Source organism: Podarcis cretensis (assembly GCF_951804945.1).
Source record: "Podarcis cretensis genome assembly, chromosome: 12".
NCBI classification, from domain to species: Eukaryota; Metazoa; Chordata; class Lepidosauria; order Squamata; family Lacertidae; genus Podarcis; species Podarcis cretensis.
In genome coordinates, this window is record NC_137181.1 from 27,136,077 (window position 1) to 27,153,064 (window position 16,988).

A 16,988-nucleotide genomic window follows, 5' to 3' on the forward strand; every position below is an offset into this window, starting at 1 on the left:
CAGAAATACACATAAGTTGAGATTTAGGTAATAGGGCATGTGCTGTGTGATCATGCATGCTGTGATTTCAGTCTAATCACTCAAAGGAGATTTAGAAGCATCTGTGTTTAGTTTTGCCCAGGAGAGTCAGGAGGAATTCATGCGCAATGGGAAACAGTGCGTGCAACCTCAAGACCTCACCCCTGTCTCCAAACTGCAGTTTTATCATATGTATGCACCAGTGTGGGGTCCTTCGCCAGCAGCCTAACCTACCTGGTAAGACTAAGATGTCAATTTGAGCTCCTGAAGGCAGAATAGGATACAAATGGAAATTTAAATTCTTCCACGTTGTCAAAAGGTAACACTGAACATAAATTTGGTGTATCTCATCTGGGCCGTAGCAACATTAAAAAACAAAACAACTATTATCTGGCTCTCGGTCAAGCTGCAGTTCTTCAGGTCCCTCCAGTCTTTGTTCTGTTGAAATCAAGACCCTCAAGACAACTCTCTTATCCAGCTAGGAGGAGAAGGTTAAAGGAAGTGAATGACATTATTCAGTGACATTATTAATTCTTTTAGAAAAGAGATGGTTGACCTGTTTCAATTGCACTGAAGACAACATTGGGAATGTGCACCATTGCAGATTCCATAAAGGCTGGAAGTTCAGTTTGTTAATGAGAACTGGATTTCTTACAACTACCTGGAGGCTGTGTATATTGGATAAATTTGTAATCTGTGCGATACAAGTTCTTTTTACTTGAAAAGCAGTATTTATTTTCACCTTCCTTGACATTTGGAAATGAGGCCTATCAACAAAGGGTGTTTGTATATTTATTGTGTAGATTTCCAAGCACTGGTTTCCACCAATGTTTTCAAGCAGGAATAACCAGTAATTTAATGGGTTTTTTAAAAAAATGAAATGCATAGAATTGTGCTTGAAAGCAGGTTCAGTAGTTCCTTCCATTCCATGAGAAAGTAATGCTTTTCTTAGACCTCCTGTAGTCCAGAAAATTGATAGTGCATTGAAAAGATTTTTTTTTTATTGTTCTGCAGTACAAATACTCATGCTACTCAACCTGTATTTGACTGAAGTATAGCAACAGTGATTCATGGCATGTCAGTGGATTCCAACTCTCACAGGTAGCAGATTACCGCTTTCAAAGAGAACCTTTTTGCTGAGTGCCAGCTGGCACTGCAGTTTCTGCATGGTGTGTAGCTCTCAACACACTTTGCCCTTTGTTAACCAATTGCGATGTGTAAGTAGTTTCATCATCCTGGTTCTAGGTCAACAGAGCATGCACATGCGTGAGCACATACACAACACACACACACACACTCCTGCTGTTACATATATATGTAACTCCTGCAATTAAAGGGGGGGGGCTCTTACTGAACATGATGAGCATATATTCATTTTCAGGTCACACTTTTAAAGTGCATATTCTATCATACTGTTAAAAATGAAATATAAGTATCTTGTTGACAAATTCTTGGATAGTTTTTCTTAACCTACATTACAAAGAAATGAAACTAATTATCTGGTTCTCATTTAACATGCCAAAGTTCCTTCTAAACAATAGTATTTCTGTTGCTTTTTATTTGCAATATACCCTCAAAACCAGCTGTTCCAAACATTCATTGCATTAAAATCAGAGTGAAGATTTGCCTGTAGACTTCATATTAGAAATGTACCCTATTGTGATGTGCTACATAACAGAAACCTGAGCTACTGCAGTTCCTTTGAGAAAACATAGCCAGAATCAGTTGACATTGTTCTATGTTCTATGATTGTGCAAGAGTTAAGAAAAATAACAGCCTCCTAAAACTTAGACGCTTGTGCTCAAATATTTAAACATATGGATGATTCAAGTGTTGGGCTCTTTCCTAGGAATATGAAGTAGTATTCCAGCTGCTTGCTTCCAATTCCAAAAATTCACAAACTCTGATTCTCCAAGTATTTAGATGGATCTCCTCTGTCATTATCTCCCCACCCATTTCCCATTAGGAAGCTCTCTTCATAGTTGCTTTTTGCAATATGCTTCTCTCAGGAATGTCTAAGCATTTATACTCCTCTGGCATTGATCATACCTACAAAATATAATGCTGACCTGTCTAAAGAAGAATGAGGATTGCCAATAGTACTTCAAATGACACCCTTATATTGAAAGAACTGTGTAAATGATCAATTCTTTAAAGTGTGTTGTGCCAACATGTTGTACCTGAGAATTTCTAGCTACTTGGCAACTCATATTTAGGTGAAAGAATTAATAACTTTGCACATTAGGTTTTCAGCACAGCTGTTCTGACTAGTTGTGGTCATTCATCCGCTACCATGGTAGAATATTACAACTCCTAGATAGGATGCAGTTCTACCCAACAATATAAAACCCCAATAGTTTTTGAGCGGCTGGGCAGACAGCTGCCTTTCTTACAGCAGATGCAATACCCAGTTGATGCAAAACCCGGATTCTTGCTGTGAGGAACACACACACACACACACACACACACACACACACTGTTTAACAAATGAATGAGCTTGATATCTTGCAAGATGATGTATGAGTTGAGCTGTGAACTTGTGCTGGCTGCAACTCAAGATACTCGACCTCTGAAGCAAATTTAGGTGCTGCTGCTGTCACCCTCCTGCTAAATTTCTGCTCATAATACTGATGTGTCATTACGAAGTGTGAGGTAGCACTGCCACGAAGCCCCATTCCAAGCACTTCCTCTTTTTTTAGATATAGGCACCAACCGTTTTCCACAGGGTTTCCATTCCTAGCCCCCCCCCGAATGTGCCAGTGGAGTGTGCATAAACATTCCTCACCCTGTTCCACCCCTATTCTACCGTGCCCCCATTTTGCCTCCCGTTCTGCCCCTGTTCTTTCCTCTTCCGGGTCCAAAAGGACTTGTGCATTGAATTTGTAAGGGATTCCCATTTTCAGAGCACCGGGTCCAAAAGGACTTGTGCATTGAAAGGACTTGTGAATTGAGTTTGAATTTGATATCCCACTTTATCACTACCTGAAGGAGTCTCAAAGCGGCTAACATTCTCCTTTCCCTTCCTCCCCCACAACAAATACTCTGTGAGGTGAGTGAGGCTGAGGGACTTCAGAGAAGTGTGACTAGCCCAAGGTCACCCAGCAGCTGCATGTGGAGGAGCGGGGAAGCAAACCCGGTTCACCAGATTACAAGGCTACCGCTCCTAACCACTACACCACACTGGCTCCAGTGGTGATTTGGATGTGCCTGAAATGGTTGCTGCCTGCATATAAACTACCTACCCTGGCTGGCAGTGACTCCCTGAGCTCTCTAGCAGTGGTCTTTTCCAATATGGCTACCTTAATTATTATAATGGAAATGGCAGGGAAGAACTTGGGACCTTCTACATGTAAAGCATTTGCTCTGCCTAGAGCATCAGCATCTCCACGTGTTGACATCGAACTGCTTCATGTTGTTTTGCTACTCGATAGATGTTTCCTGTGAAAGGGATTATTGTCTCAGTAAATCAGTTAAGTGTGCCTTGTAGGAAACTTATCCTAAACAACAAGTGAGAAAAAGGCTTCGCTGGATTGCAGACACAGCAGAACTGCTCCAGATGGGGACAGAACGTGCACTACTTCTGCTTAGTTCTCCCTTACAGTTATCAGTCTTTCTCTGATCGGTGCTCATTTCTTGCTTTGTATGATGGTGTCTGTCTATAACAGCTGGCTTTGAAAGCCTGTTCAGTGTGACATTGAAGCTGCTGTTGTTGCTGCTGTGTCCTGTGAGCTCTAGGTGTGGTCTCGGTTCTGAGCAGGATAAAAGGCACAAGTTCCTCACTTTATTTTATTTAAAATAAGTTCTTCATCAAAAGTTTCCAGGGCATATTACTTTTGAGACTTGTGCCACCTGCGTTCATTTCTGTGCTTGTTTTATAGCCCTAGTATACTAAGAAGCCAGCCAAGCTCTTGCAATGCAGGAGAGGATGCTTGGGAGTGTGGATGATTGTGTCTAAGGCTTTTTCTATCTCGCCGTTACAAAGTGAAGCCAGAAGCCGGGACCATCAGCCATGTCAGCAGGGAAATCCTCAAGAGCATTCAGGAATCCATTGGTTTCTTTAAGCCTTATGGGGCAGGCATGGTTAATGGGCCTACCATCCCTGTAGAGAGAGAGATCTGCTTCCAGTCCAAACCTCACCACAAGGAGATCTGACCACAACAACAGGGTTTCTGATGAGATTCCCATTTTCAGAGCACCAATTTCTCGAGTGGTCAGAAATACCAGGTATTAGCAAATGGTATTTTAATGGCCTCATAGTGGTCATGTGGTAAGGAAGTCCTGAGTTGCCTCTTTCCAAGATGCACCTGAAGTGGATATTGTTGTTTTTTTTAAATAATATTTATTAAGTTTTGTTTAAACAATAAAAAACATACAAAATAACATAATATTTTCCAATATCCACATTTCCTTCTCATCCTTGGACTTCCTCACAACTCTTGTTCCTGCATTCTAAACTCATAGATTTTAGTAGCAAATTATTGACTTGATTCCATTCATATACATATAATATAATTTTCCAATATTAAATCTCAAATTTTGAAATTTAAAATCACTCTTTTAGGGACTTGATTATAAGATACCATTTATCCAAAATTTGTCTTTTCTTCCAATTACATTTAAATTTATATTCTTTATAACTAATTTGTTGAAGTCATGCTATTACTAATCTTACATCTTTCTTAACATTCATACAGTTTACAATGTTTTTGTAAATAGTCCTTAAATTTCTTACAGTCCTCCTCCACCAGTTCTTCTCCCAGGTCTCGGATTCTGCCAGTCATTTCTGCTAGTTCCATATAGTCCATCAGTTGCATCTGCCATTCTTCCAGTGTGGGCAAATCTTGAGTTTTCCAGCATTTGGCGATGAGTATCCTTGCTGCTGTTGTAGCATACATAAAAAAAGTTCGATCCTTCTTTTGCACACTCTGGCCGACAATGCCTCTGGTTTCTTAGGGAAGGTATACTTAAATACCTTTTTCAGCTCATTATATATCATTTCCCAGAAAACCTTCACCCTAGGGCAAGTCCACCAGAGGTGAAAGAATGTTCCTTCAGCTTCTTTACACTTCCAACATTTATTGTCAGACAAGTGGTATATCTTTGCAAGCTTGACTGGAGTCATGTACCACCTATATGTCATTTTCATAATATTTTCTTTTAAGGCATTACATGCCGTAAATCTCAAACCTGTGGTCCATAACTTTTCCCAGTCAGCAAACATAATGTTATACCCTATGTCCTGTGCCCATTTTATCATAGCTGATTTGACCGTTTCATCCTGTGTATTCCATTTTAACAGCAAGTTATACATTCTTGAAATTATCTTAGAGCTGGGTTCTAACAGTTCTGTTTCTAACTTTGATTTTTCCACCTGGAATCCTATTTTTTTGTCCAACTTAAAGACTTCTTTAATCTGAGCATAATGTAGCCAATCTCGCACTTTATCCTTTATTTTCTCCATACTCTGCAACCTCCAATTGTCTCCATCTTTTTCTATTATTTCCCAATATTTCGGCCATTTGGCCTCCATATTGAGTCTTTTCGGGGCCTTAGCCTCCATTGGTGATAACCACCTTGGTTATCATTTTCCAGTAGATCTTTATATTTTGCCCAGACATTGAACACTGCTTTTCTGACAACATGATTCTTGAAAGCCTTATGTATTTTAACCTTGTCATACCACAAATATGCATGCCAACCAAAAGCATTGTTAAATCCTTCCAAATCTAAAACATCAGTGTTTTCAAGAAGTAGCCAATCTTTCAACCAGCAGAAAGCTGCTGATTCATAGTACAACTTTAAGTCTGGCAGGGCAAAGCCCCCTCTTTCTTTAGCATCAGTTAATATCTTAAACTTGATTCTGGGCTTTTTGCCCTGCCAGACAAATTTAGAAATATCTCTCTGCCACCTCCCAAAACACTCCATTTTATCCACAATCTGCAAAGTTTGAAACAAAAACAACATTTTTGGCAATACATTCATCTTAATAGCAGCGATATGTCCTGACAAGGAAAGTTTCAGTCTTGACCAAACATCTAGATCCCTTTTGATTTCAGACCAACACTTTTCATAATTATCTTTGTATAAATTCCTGTTCTTCGCTGTTATGTTTACCCCTAGATATCTTACTTTTTTGACCACATTTAATTCTGTCTCTTTCTGAAACCTTTCTGATTCTAAAGAAGTCAAGTTTTTTTCTAAAACCTTGGTTTTTTGCTTATTAAGTTTAAATCCCGCCACTCGACCAAACTCATAAATCAATTGCAAAACCCTTTTAGTACTAGGCTCTGGCTCCTGTAAAGTCAATACTAGGTCATCTGCAAATGCTTTAAGTTTATATTGTTTCGCTCCGACCTGAATACCTTCCACCAACCGGTCTCCTCTAATCATATTTAAGAGCACTTCCAGGACCGATATAAATAGCAGAGGGGATATAGGGCAGCCTTGTCGTGTACCTTTTTCAATTCTAAACTCTTCTGTCACCACATTGTTCACTATCAATTTTGCCTTTTTCTCTGAATAAATTGCCTCTATCCCATTCTGAAACCCTCACCCCACTCCCATTCCTTCCAAGTTTTCCTTCATGAACTTCCAAGAAATATTGTCAAAGGCCTTCTCCGCATCTATAAATATCAAGACTGCTTTTGTATTGATATTTGTTTGCAAGAGTTCCAATATATCAATAATGTTCCTTGTATTAGCAAACAAATGTCTACCTGGGAGAAAGCCTGCCTGGTCCTTATGAATTACTTCATTTAAAACTTTTTTAAATCTACTTGCTAAAATGTCTGCAAATATTTTGTAATCCACATTTAGGAGGGAGATGGGGCGGTAATTCTTAAGTTGTGTCTTTTCAGTTTCTAGTTTGGGTATCAATGTGATGAAAGCTTCTTTCCACGACTCCGGTGCCTTCTTCCCCTCCATGATTTCATTGCAAACCTCCATTAATGGATGTATCAAATAATCTTTCAATGTCTTATAATATTTGGAGGTAAGCCCGTCTGGCCCTGGAGATTTGCCCAGTTGCATATTCTGAATGGCCTCTTCAATCTCTGGTTGTGTTATTTTGTAATTCAGGATTGTTCTGTTCCGTAGAGACAACCTCGGTAAACCATTCTTCTTTAAAAACTGTTCTATCTCTGAGCACCTGAAGTGGATATTGAAGCCCCCAATACCAACATCCTGGGGTTGTCCAGCAAACACCACAGCCGGCTCAATTGCCATCTTTCTTACCTTACTGGATAAACTCCCTTTCAAATCCGGCCACTTATTAAGTGCATGTGAACACGGGTGAGTTAGGTTTCCTTCAGTTCTGCTCCATTTTGCAGTTCTGTTCTATTTGTCTTTGGGCAAGAAAAGAGAACTTTGGAATGGTGATAACTGAATTTGTGTACTTTGCTCCCTGCGCATTTTCTCACTCATAATTTTGTGTGTGTGTAAAAGCCGCTCATTAGACAGCTAATGTTCTTCCTTCATTAATTAGCTGTTTTACAAGAGTACCCCAGAATAAAAATTAAAAATGCTTCGTCTGAGAGGTCATGACTTTCTCCATGACCTCAAAATTCAGCACAGTGCAATAATTTCCTATTTACATGAATTCATCACTGTGAATAGCATTAATTCCAAAAACTAAAATAGGCTGGATAGACCAATGCCAAGCTTAAAATAATTTCCTGTATTCATCATTGCAGCATATCTATTAATAAAAAGTGGTTGGAAGCTAATAAAAATAAAGTCATGTATAACAACTGGCCTGTGAGTTGCATATTGTAATAAAGGATATTGGAGATGAGGAAGTCTGCTTTTTGGTACATGTTAGTGGAAGGTATGCATTTAATTAGGTTTTGGTTCTTTTAAGTTTTGATGATGACAGTAAAGAACAAGAAACTAAAGAGTGAAGAGCATACAAGTCAAAGTAAAAAAAAAACCATTTCCCTTGGCCTTATACAAGGAATTAAACTACTGTGAATTATATTTTCTGAACATTATATTTGGTTAAATACAGCATCTACTGCAAAGGCATGCAAGGAAGTGAATTACACAAATTTAAAATACTAGCTATTCTAGGCTGCATCAACAGAAGTATAGTGTCCAGTTTACGGGAAGCAATAGTCCCACTCTATTATGCAGCAGCTCCCTACCACCAGAAGCCAAGGTTATCCAGAGCACTGGTTCAGGGGATCCTGCCTGCTGCTGCAGGTCCTCAACCTGTGGAGTGTTTGGTTCATCCTCTGAGGACTCCACCTCTGTCGCTAGGTCAGGGCTAGGCATGACAGGTGATGATGATGATAAACAGTGGAGTAGAAATTCTAAACTTTTTAAAAAGTTTAGAATGAATCAGTCTGGTTTTAAGGTAACTTTGGATATCATATTAACACTGTTTCCAAAGATGACGTTTTTGGTTGTAGTGGCAGCTGAGTGCTAGCATTGGTGGCTTACCATTAAAAGGTTGTATTCAACCAAATTATACTTGGAGTAGACCCACTGAAATTAATGAACCTAAGTTACTCATGTCCATTAATTTCAGTTTGTGTACTCAGAATATGACTAACATTGGATACAGCACATCAACTCTTTATTTCACAGTTAGAGCTTTATGACGCCCAATGTATTATAGGATATAATTTTACAAGAAAACAACAAATCTCTAGTGCTAATTATGAAGTGTGTCAGGAGTAAGATATTTCTTATGGTCTTGCCTTGTCTATGGACTGTGAAACAGCTAAATTTATTATTAGGATCAGTTTTGGTTCACTACCCAGCCATTCATTTTACTCTTCTTTCTCTCCCTCTCCTGGAAAAAAAAAAAATGTTTGCTGATATCCTTTCTTGAAATGAAATTATGCTTTCTTCGCAACAGCCTTTAGGCAGCAGTTTTTTCATCTTCCTTTTGTGCTACTTCCAGCAGACATTTGAAAGCAGGAAGATTGCATAAAGATGAGTTAAAAGCCAGTGTGTTTAAGCAATCATATTGCTGTCTCCATTGTCCCAAGGCAGCAGGCCAATTCTTGAGTACGTAAAGTAGGAGAAGGATGGCCGGCTTTGAACCTGTCTAGGACCCAAAGAGAAAATTAGACACTGGGGTGGTTGTCTTGAAAGTAGGTCACAACCCTGCAAATACTATAAATCTTCCTACTGCTGGCAGCTACACTAAACTACATATTATTAATGGAAGTTGGATGAAAGCATTAACAGGAGTAGAGGCTTGGGTTTAAACTGTAAAAAAAGTCCAAGAACACTAGGATCTTTTTAAACAACAACAGTCTTACCTTTAAAGACCAACAATAATCTTACTTACTTACTTATCAAACCTTTATTAGGCATTATGTTGGTAAAACCGTAAAAGGAAAATAACATATAAAAGCCTTGAGATATATATAAAAAAGGCAGGAGTTGGCTACATACAAATATAAATATATACATATAGAATCAGTGGTTTTCCTTGTTAACCTGCTCCTTGGAGGACTGCTGCCAAAAACTCGGCTACCCCCGCCGTTACCCTTTGGTCAGCGTCGGATAGGTAGAGTCCCACACATTCAGCTTGCTGGGGTTCCAGACCACCCGAAAGGGGGGACAGCACGCGTTGACGGAGCGTACTGTACAATGGGCAATGAAAGAGGATATGCTCTACAGTGTCCGGGACATTCATAGAACATCTGCAGAATCTCTTGCTTCTGGGAATGTTTTGATATCTTCCCCAGACAAATGCTGAGGGAAAAACATTCAAACGGGCCAGCATAAAAGCCCTACGTTGGGCTGGGATTATTAATTTAGAGACGTAATTGGCTCTGCAATCTAAGATATTTAAATCGTAGAATCTGGGGGAGCAAATTTTGTTTACAGCTGCCATAATATTTTGTCTCTCGACATCCTTTAGTCTAGTTAGGATATTATGGAGAATATATTGCTCATTAGAATTGTACAGGAGCTCCAGCTCGATGCCTAAAGATTCAATTTTTTTTTCAAGGTGCTGATACCATCTTGATTTATAAGGGTCTTTGAGCAAATCAGCGAGCAGACTTGATGGAGGGCAGCGAAAATGGCAGCGTAACCAATACTTTATTGAGGTGGACCATGCCCAGTATTCCATTGTGTGTATGCCTATTTCTGCACACATTGTTTCATATTTGATCATAAGAGGGAGTCCAAGAATACGTCTCAAAAAGCTGGAGTGAATCTTTTTTATATCACTGTTATATGCTTGGACCCATAGCGGGATACCATAGAATATCTGGGATTGCACTTTTGCTTGAAATATCTGATTGGCCGCAGGAATAAATTGATTACCTTTCTGATAATAAAAACGGGCAACTGCTGATGAGATGCACTTTGCCTGTTTTATGGCATTTGTGCGATGGGTTGCCCACCCTAAGTTGCTCTGGAATAAGATTCCCAGATATCTATGGATTTTCACTTGACCAACAATAATCAGGATTCCTGTCATGACATTGATACCTCCGCTTTTCTGTCTGCTCCATTTAATTTGTAGCCAGAAGGCCTGCTCCCCAAATACGAGGACAAAACAGTAACACTATATTGTGTGTTGTGTCATCATTACCCACAGGAACTTGAAACTTTTTTTTCTTCTTGATTTAGGGAGCCTCTTATGATAGTTCAATAATTCCTCCATTGCAATAGTTCCTCCATTGCAAGATTTAGATCTTGGATTCTTTTCTATTAGAAATACCTAACCAACTTTTGTTTAGTTTTCATTTAATGGCTCAATACTTGCGTAAATGAATCAATAGTATTACACCTTCCTGCCTGAAAATATGTTTGGATAAAGTCTGAGTTTTGAAACGCTGCCCTGCCAAAAGAGGGTCTGATACGTTACTTGAAATTGATGGTTTTGAGAAAGATGGGTGGAGGGAAATGGCCATGCTCTTAATTCATTAATCTTGTAAAATAATGCATATAATCAAACCACCCGTTGCATCACAGGCATTTCCCATTTGTTTAGTCTATCTGTGAACGTGGCTGTGCATTGGCCTCCCGTGCTACATACAGTATTGATGCAGTGTTGAAACGTCTGTTATAGAAATCTGCCCAGGCACTAGAGATAAGGAAACTGTACAGACACACACACACAGAGTGTGTGATGGGGAAGGGTTGTTAGCCACTGGTAGAGCATCTGCTCTGCATGTGAAAGGCCATAGGTTCAATCCCTGGCATCTCCAGGTATGGCTAGGTGTGAAAGCTAGTCCGGGTAGATGATACTGAGCTACATAGACCAATGATCTGACAGAGTATAAGGCAGCTTCTTATGTTCTTTCAGCTGATTGTGCTTGAGCTTCTGCACAAGGTAATTTACAGGCAGTGCTTGCAGAAGATAATGGAAAACCAGAGGAGTGTTTGCTTGCAAGAGATCTGCAGTTTATAGTTCAGAAAGTAAAGAAGCGTCTAGGTAGCCTGTGCCTCTTATCTCGTGTACAAGCATAGGCTGCTAAAGGAGTACATTCACTATCAGTGATCCTACCATGGTACAGTGGTACCTCACATTACAGACACTTCAGGTTACAGACTCTGCTAACCCAGAAATAGTACCTCGGGTTAAGAACTTTGCTTCAGGATGAGAACAGAAATCGCGTGGCGGCGGCGCAACAACAGCAGGAGGCCCCATTAGCTAAAGTGGTACCTCAGGTTAAGAACAGTTTCAGGTTGAGAATGGACCTCCAGAACGAATTAAGTTCTTAACCCAAGATACCACTGTATTTAATGACACAACACTTTCTGGAAAAGGGTTCGTTCATGTGCTCCATCTCTACTTCAGATATTAGCATATTCCTTTCAGAGTTTTAACTTTTTGACATTTAATTTCTTCGGTAGTTGTTACAGCCGTTGCTCTGCATGGAATTTGAACTAAAGGCAACCTTAATGCAATGTGTGAATGCTGCAGAGAATTGTTTGGTTTCTATGGAGATAATTCTCTCTCCTTAAAATGTAATGGTCTATCAATACATTTGCTGGGAATGCAGAGACATGCTTCAAATACCAGGAGTAAAGTGAATCACCCACTATTTATTAGAGGTCTGAAAGCATCTACTGTAGTTCCATTTGGGTTGAAGCATTGCCAAAACTTGTACAAGATATTACCTGGGAGGCCCTGGGCTCTTGAGACCTGGTTCGTATCTGCAGGCATAACAATCAGGGAATCCTGAAGTCTGGTCTATATAGCATGGGGTGGTAGAATATTAATTAATTAATTAATTAATTAATTATTAATAGGATGACTATTTTAGACTGTAGTGGGGAATCACATGTTTAATTGTTCCTTTCCCAAGCAAAATTTCCCTGTAATTAGAAAACTGGCACAACTAGGAAATGGTCTGTGATAAAAAACTTGCTCTGGTATTTCTTTTCCTTGAAGAGGCTTCTATATTCATTAAAAATAAAAAAAAGCCCTACGGGATCAAACAAAATGTATGTTTACTCTGGGAAGATTTCTCATTGTTGTTACCCACCAGTTTGTATACAGAGGAATATTATAATCTGCCCTGGGAACCTGTTGAATGGTGGGATACAAATCCTTAAGCAAATAATATTGCTTCCAGCTAGAGGTCACTTGTTTTGTGATGACCAGTGGTTCCCAAGTCTCATGTCTGTCTGTCTGGCTGTAGCTTTACATACCATCTTGCTGTGCTGCATGGACAGCTGGCAGTTGAATGTCCAAATTTACAGTATTGCACATGAGGTAACCTTAAAGATAAATATGGGATCACTTAGTCATCCATGATGTTGCACTCTTCAAGTGGTGAAAAGGTATGTATAGTCAATCACTCTTGATTTTTGTGGAAAATATCTGACAGTATTAGCGTGTGTGTGTGTGTGTGTGTAGGGAAATGCCCTCGTAAGTGAAATCTTTATTCTATCATAATATGTCTCTGTTCTTCTAAAGGACAAAGGGTTGAACCAAATTCCTAGACTAGGAGATAGATATACCTCATATGGCTTTCACTTCTCATGAAATTCTGAGTCTTTCTTTCTGACTCATCAGTCATTATCTTTAGCCCTCCCTGTCCATTGTTGTTCAACATGCTAACCCAGAATCCTAGTTAGGAACCCAGAAGAGTGGAATTTATTTTTTTCAGGTGTAAAAGACCTCGTAAACTATTCTAGCCCTAGAAGTCAGCAATTTCATTCTTAAATTTTTAAAATGTGCTTTCTAAGAAAAATATAATATTTATTTCAAAGCAAGATTGTTCTGTTATACTGTATATACTATAGCATGCTATGAATTTATAGAATTTATACACAAAAATACATAACAAAGTAAAATCAATTACCCTCCCCACTGTTCAAGAGGCTATAAATTGCTTTAATTAGCTGCGGCTAATTAATGAAAGATTTTTTTCTAGTACAGCAAAAATTTCCCCAAATTATATTATAGATTTTGGGGTTTTGTAATGCATTTAAGGAATGATAATGTGGACATATCACTCACCCACCTTTAATCTTTAGAGCATAGAATTTAGCCCTGAATTGCTTCATCCTAGAAGCTGAATAAGATGTCATATGCACTTTATTAGTTCTACTTCTGAACAACTTACTCAAAGGTTTTGCAAAAGATAACACTTTGCCCTTTGAAAGTAGGCAAGATAATGTCATGTGAAAAGTTCCAAAATAGAACGTGTCATTCCTCAAATATTTTGTTTGTTCCAGACATCAGAAAAAGAGTCATCATTTTATACATGCTAGTCTTGTGACCATTTAATTGATTTGTTTTTCCAGTTCAGTTATAAAATACAGTATTGGGCTGGTTGCCCAATCCATAGTTCTGCATGCAAACACAGTAGAGTTTGCAGAGCTGTGTAAATGGTTGTTGCCATACATCTTTCTTGAGAGAGAACGGAAGAATGTGGGGTAAAGCCAAACCACCAGAGAGTTGCAGCACCTGCAGTACGAGAGAGACATGTTTTATTGCAGCTTGGGCAGATGAAGGGTGTCCAGATTCACTATTAAAGATACACCATGGTGTTTCTTTTCTCTGCCTCTGTTAAATGAATTCTTATACTCTTTCACTCTTCCTGATAGGGTATCATATGTGATTTCCATGAATGCAGCATCAAGATAAGCAGCCTGCCATTGTGTAGTGGAGATCTCTGTATTGAGACTCTCTTTGTACGGATCTTGACGGCAATGAATTTTGTACACCTGCAGCAGACTTTTGTGTTTGCTTTCCTGTACTGAGGTCAGCGCCCTCTTGCCCCAAGGGCTGTTGGCTATGGTTTGCCATTTATACAGTTAGGCATTTATTTATTTCAGTGGATATTCTTAAATTACTGAATAACTTCATTCAGATGTTTCTGTAGAGGAAACTCTTGGAGTAGTGGTGAGACTTGGTTTAGACTTTGTCTTAGTACAAAATGTTTTTTTAAAAAATAAAATAATAGTTGCAATCAATATTGGATCATGGCTGCATTTTGCATGCAAGGAGATAACCTCTTGCCTAGCATATCTCATCTTAAACTATTGCTTTTGCTGAGCCAGATAAAATCGATGGCAGCAGGTATTTTACAAAGTTATTTTCAATGTGAGGGAAGATGAATTCTCTAGAGTAAATTACAATCAGGATTCAGTGCACGGCTAATCATGGCAACCTTCTGTGTACTGCCTTTATCTATTTTAAAGTATCTAACAATTAAGTTACATTTGCAACATAAACATTATAGCTCTCCATCTCATTTTGCATATATGCAAAAGGAGTAACAGCATCTGTGAAGCTGGAAGATATTATTCACATAATGTATATATGATCTTGTTTTTGTTATCAAATATCAAGATTTGATATTTGGGTCATAGTGGCAGGTTATAATGTCAGCAATATAATAATAATGTGCAATATAATAATTGATTTAGGTAGCTAGGGCAAGTAATTTTTGACTCTGCTCTTGCATCAACTATCATAACTGATGCAGATGATATGCGCCACGAAGTTGTAGCATTCAGATTTAATGATTAGATCTTCTAGCCATTCTAGTTGTAGAATTGTGTAAGGGCCTACCACATGCATCTTGGAGTTCATTGGACCATACATATTATTTAATTGTGTCTTTGAATTCAGTTTTTATACTAGAGGCATTGTCTGGAAAGAGGTCCTTTTAGTGCTACTTTCTATCTCTCTTGCTTTTTTGCAGAATTGTATTTAAAAATAAGCTAGTCTTATTGTTTAAACTATTTTGAATTTGAAATGTTCATTGGTATACAGATCCATTGGTTTCTTGTTACACTGCAAAGGAAGCCTTTTTGGTGAGATATAGTCTTACTATTTTGGGGAAGCATTTTATGGATCTATAATAGTCTGCACTTCCTAGGCTTCCTCCAGCGATGAGCACCACAGGTGATGGCAATACCATTTTCAAGGACTTGCTTAAGACGTTTAGGCTTTAGAAGGTAGCTAATTGCTCTGAATCCATAAGTTAATAAAATACTTAATTCACAAACAACTGAAAAGTAATAGCTGTTGACTTGGTCGTTCCTTTGAATGTATTGGCTTTGGAGATCATCTCACAAATGTGGAACAACCTGGAGATTATTTTTGCAATTCCATTTTTAAAGTATTGCATTTAATGCACGAATAAAAATGCATACTTGTGTGCTTTGGAACTGGCTCCTCATCTTCCTTTTAGGAGCTCCTACGCAGATATACAAGGAGATTACATCAGTTCTCCTTTCTGATAATTGCAAATCTAAGAGTCTCCTCTACTTCTGTGGAGTACTATTTGGAAACTTGAGAGGTTTAGAACAACCACTCTGTGCCTAGCATATTACATTTGAATAAAGTTTGCTGTCTGAGAACAACTGAAATAAATTGGATTTGAAGTAATAAAATCAGGATATGCACTTTGAGGAATAATGTGCTTTTAGAAAGTGTTTATACCACTAGACTTATACATGAAGGCAACGCTTTGAAGTGAATTATCCCAAGGCTAGATAGAGATTCTTTTGTGCTTCAACAACAAAAAATGGTGTTGGCCCACCATTTTGTAGATACTCACTTCCCAATGAAAATAATAATTTTGTGAATAAACTACATAGTTCATGGCCTTGGGATTGGATCATAACACTTAAGGAGGTAGCAAAATTCATGCTGATTGCTGGAAAAGTAAAGACCTGAGAAATGCTGTGCGTTGTTGAACTACTGAATGTTGCCTTCACTGGTTCAGCGATAGGGTATGGTTTTACCAATTGGATTTTCCAAGTCTTATACTAATTCAGCTATATACACATTGTTCTATGAAACAATTATGTAAGGCATGCTACAGTAAGATGACTTAAATTAACATAAGTCAATATATTTAATTTGGCCTCATCTAATTTTAAACAAATGGAAATCAGTCCTTTGCAGCAGATATCAGTGACTGGACAGTATGACTTAGTGATCTGGCATTTATGCACATTACATAACGTGTAATGGTTCTAGGGGGTTGCTCGTGCATAAGTCGTCGCCACACCTGGCTGAGTCACCTGGGTGAACCCTTTCTGTCCGGACAGCCACTCATCTGTGGCTGTCTCAATCGCTGGCAGAATCCGTCAGTGGGCGTTTCTTGAACTTCTTCCAGCAAAGAAGTTCTTTGACGCCCAGTCTCCTCCTACTCTCCCTGCACGGAAGTCTTCTGCGCAGGGAGGGTGTGGGCAGCGGAGGACCTGTGCTCTTCCCCGCTGGTCTCCGGTGAGGAGTCCTGGAGCCTTCTCTCCAATTCCCCCATCTGCCCCCCTCCTCCACTGGTGCTACGCTGATTTCCTTCCCCAGCGGATGGGCTGCCTCTCTCCCTACTGGGACCCTCTCCGGCATCCCTCTGGAGCCTTCCCTCCGCCTCTGGCTCCGATGGCAGTTCCCTGACATAAGGCTTTTATCAAGACTTCCAAATCTGTACTTTCCCCTTTAATTATTATTATTAATTTATTTATATTCTTCTGCTGTTTATTTTTATTTAAATACAACAGTGTAATTTGTGCCTTTTCACAATTAA

General features: G+C 38.9%; 1 protein-coding gene across 4 annotated transcripts in view; it reads left to right on the forward strand.

Moving 5' to 3' along the window:
- Positions 1 to 16,988, forward strand: part of CDK14 (cyclin dependent kinase 14) — a 233,697-nt gene that overhangs the window by 59,801 nt on the left and 156,908 nt on the right. The window lies entirely within an intron of this gene.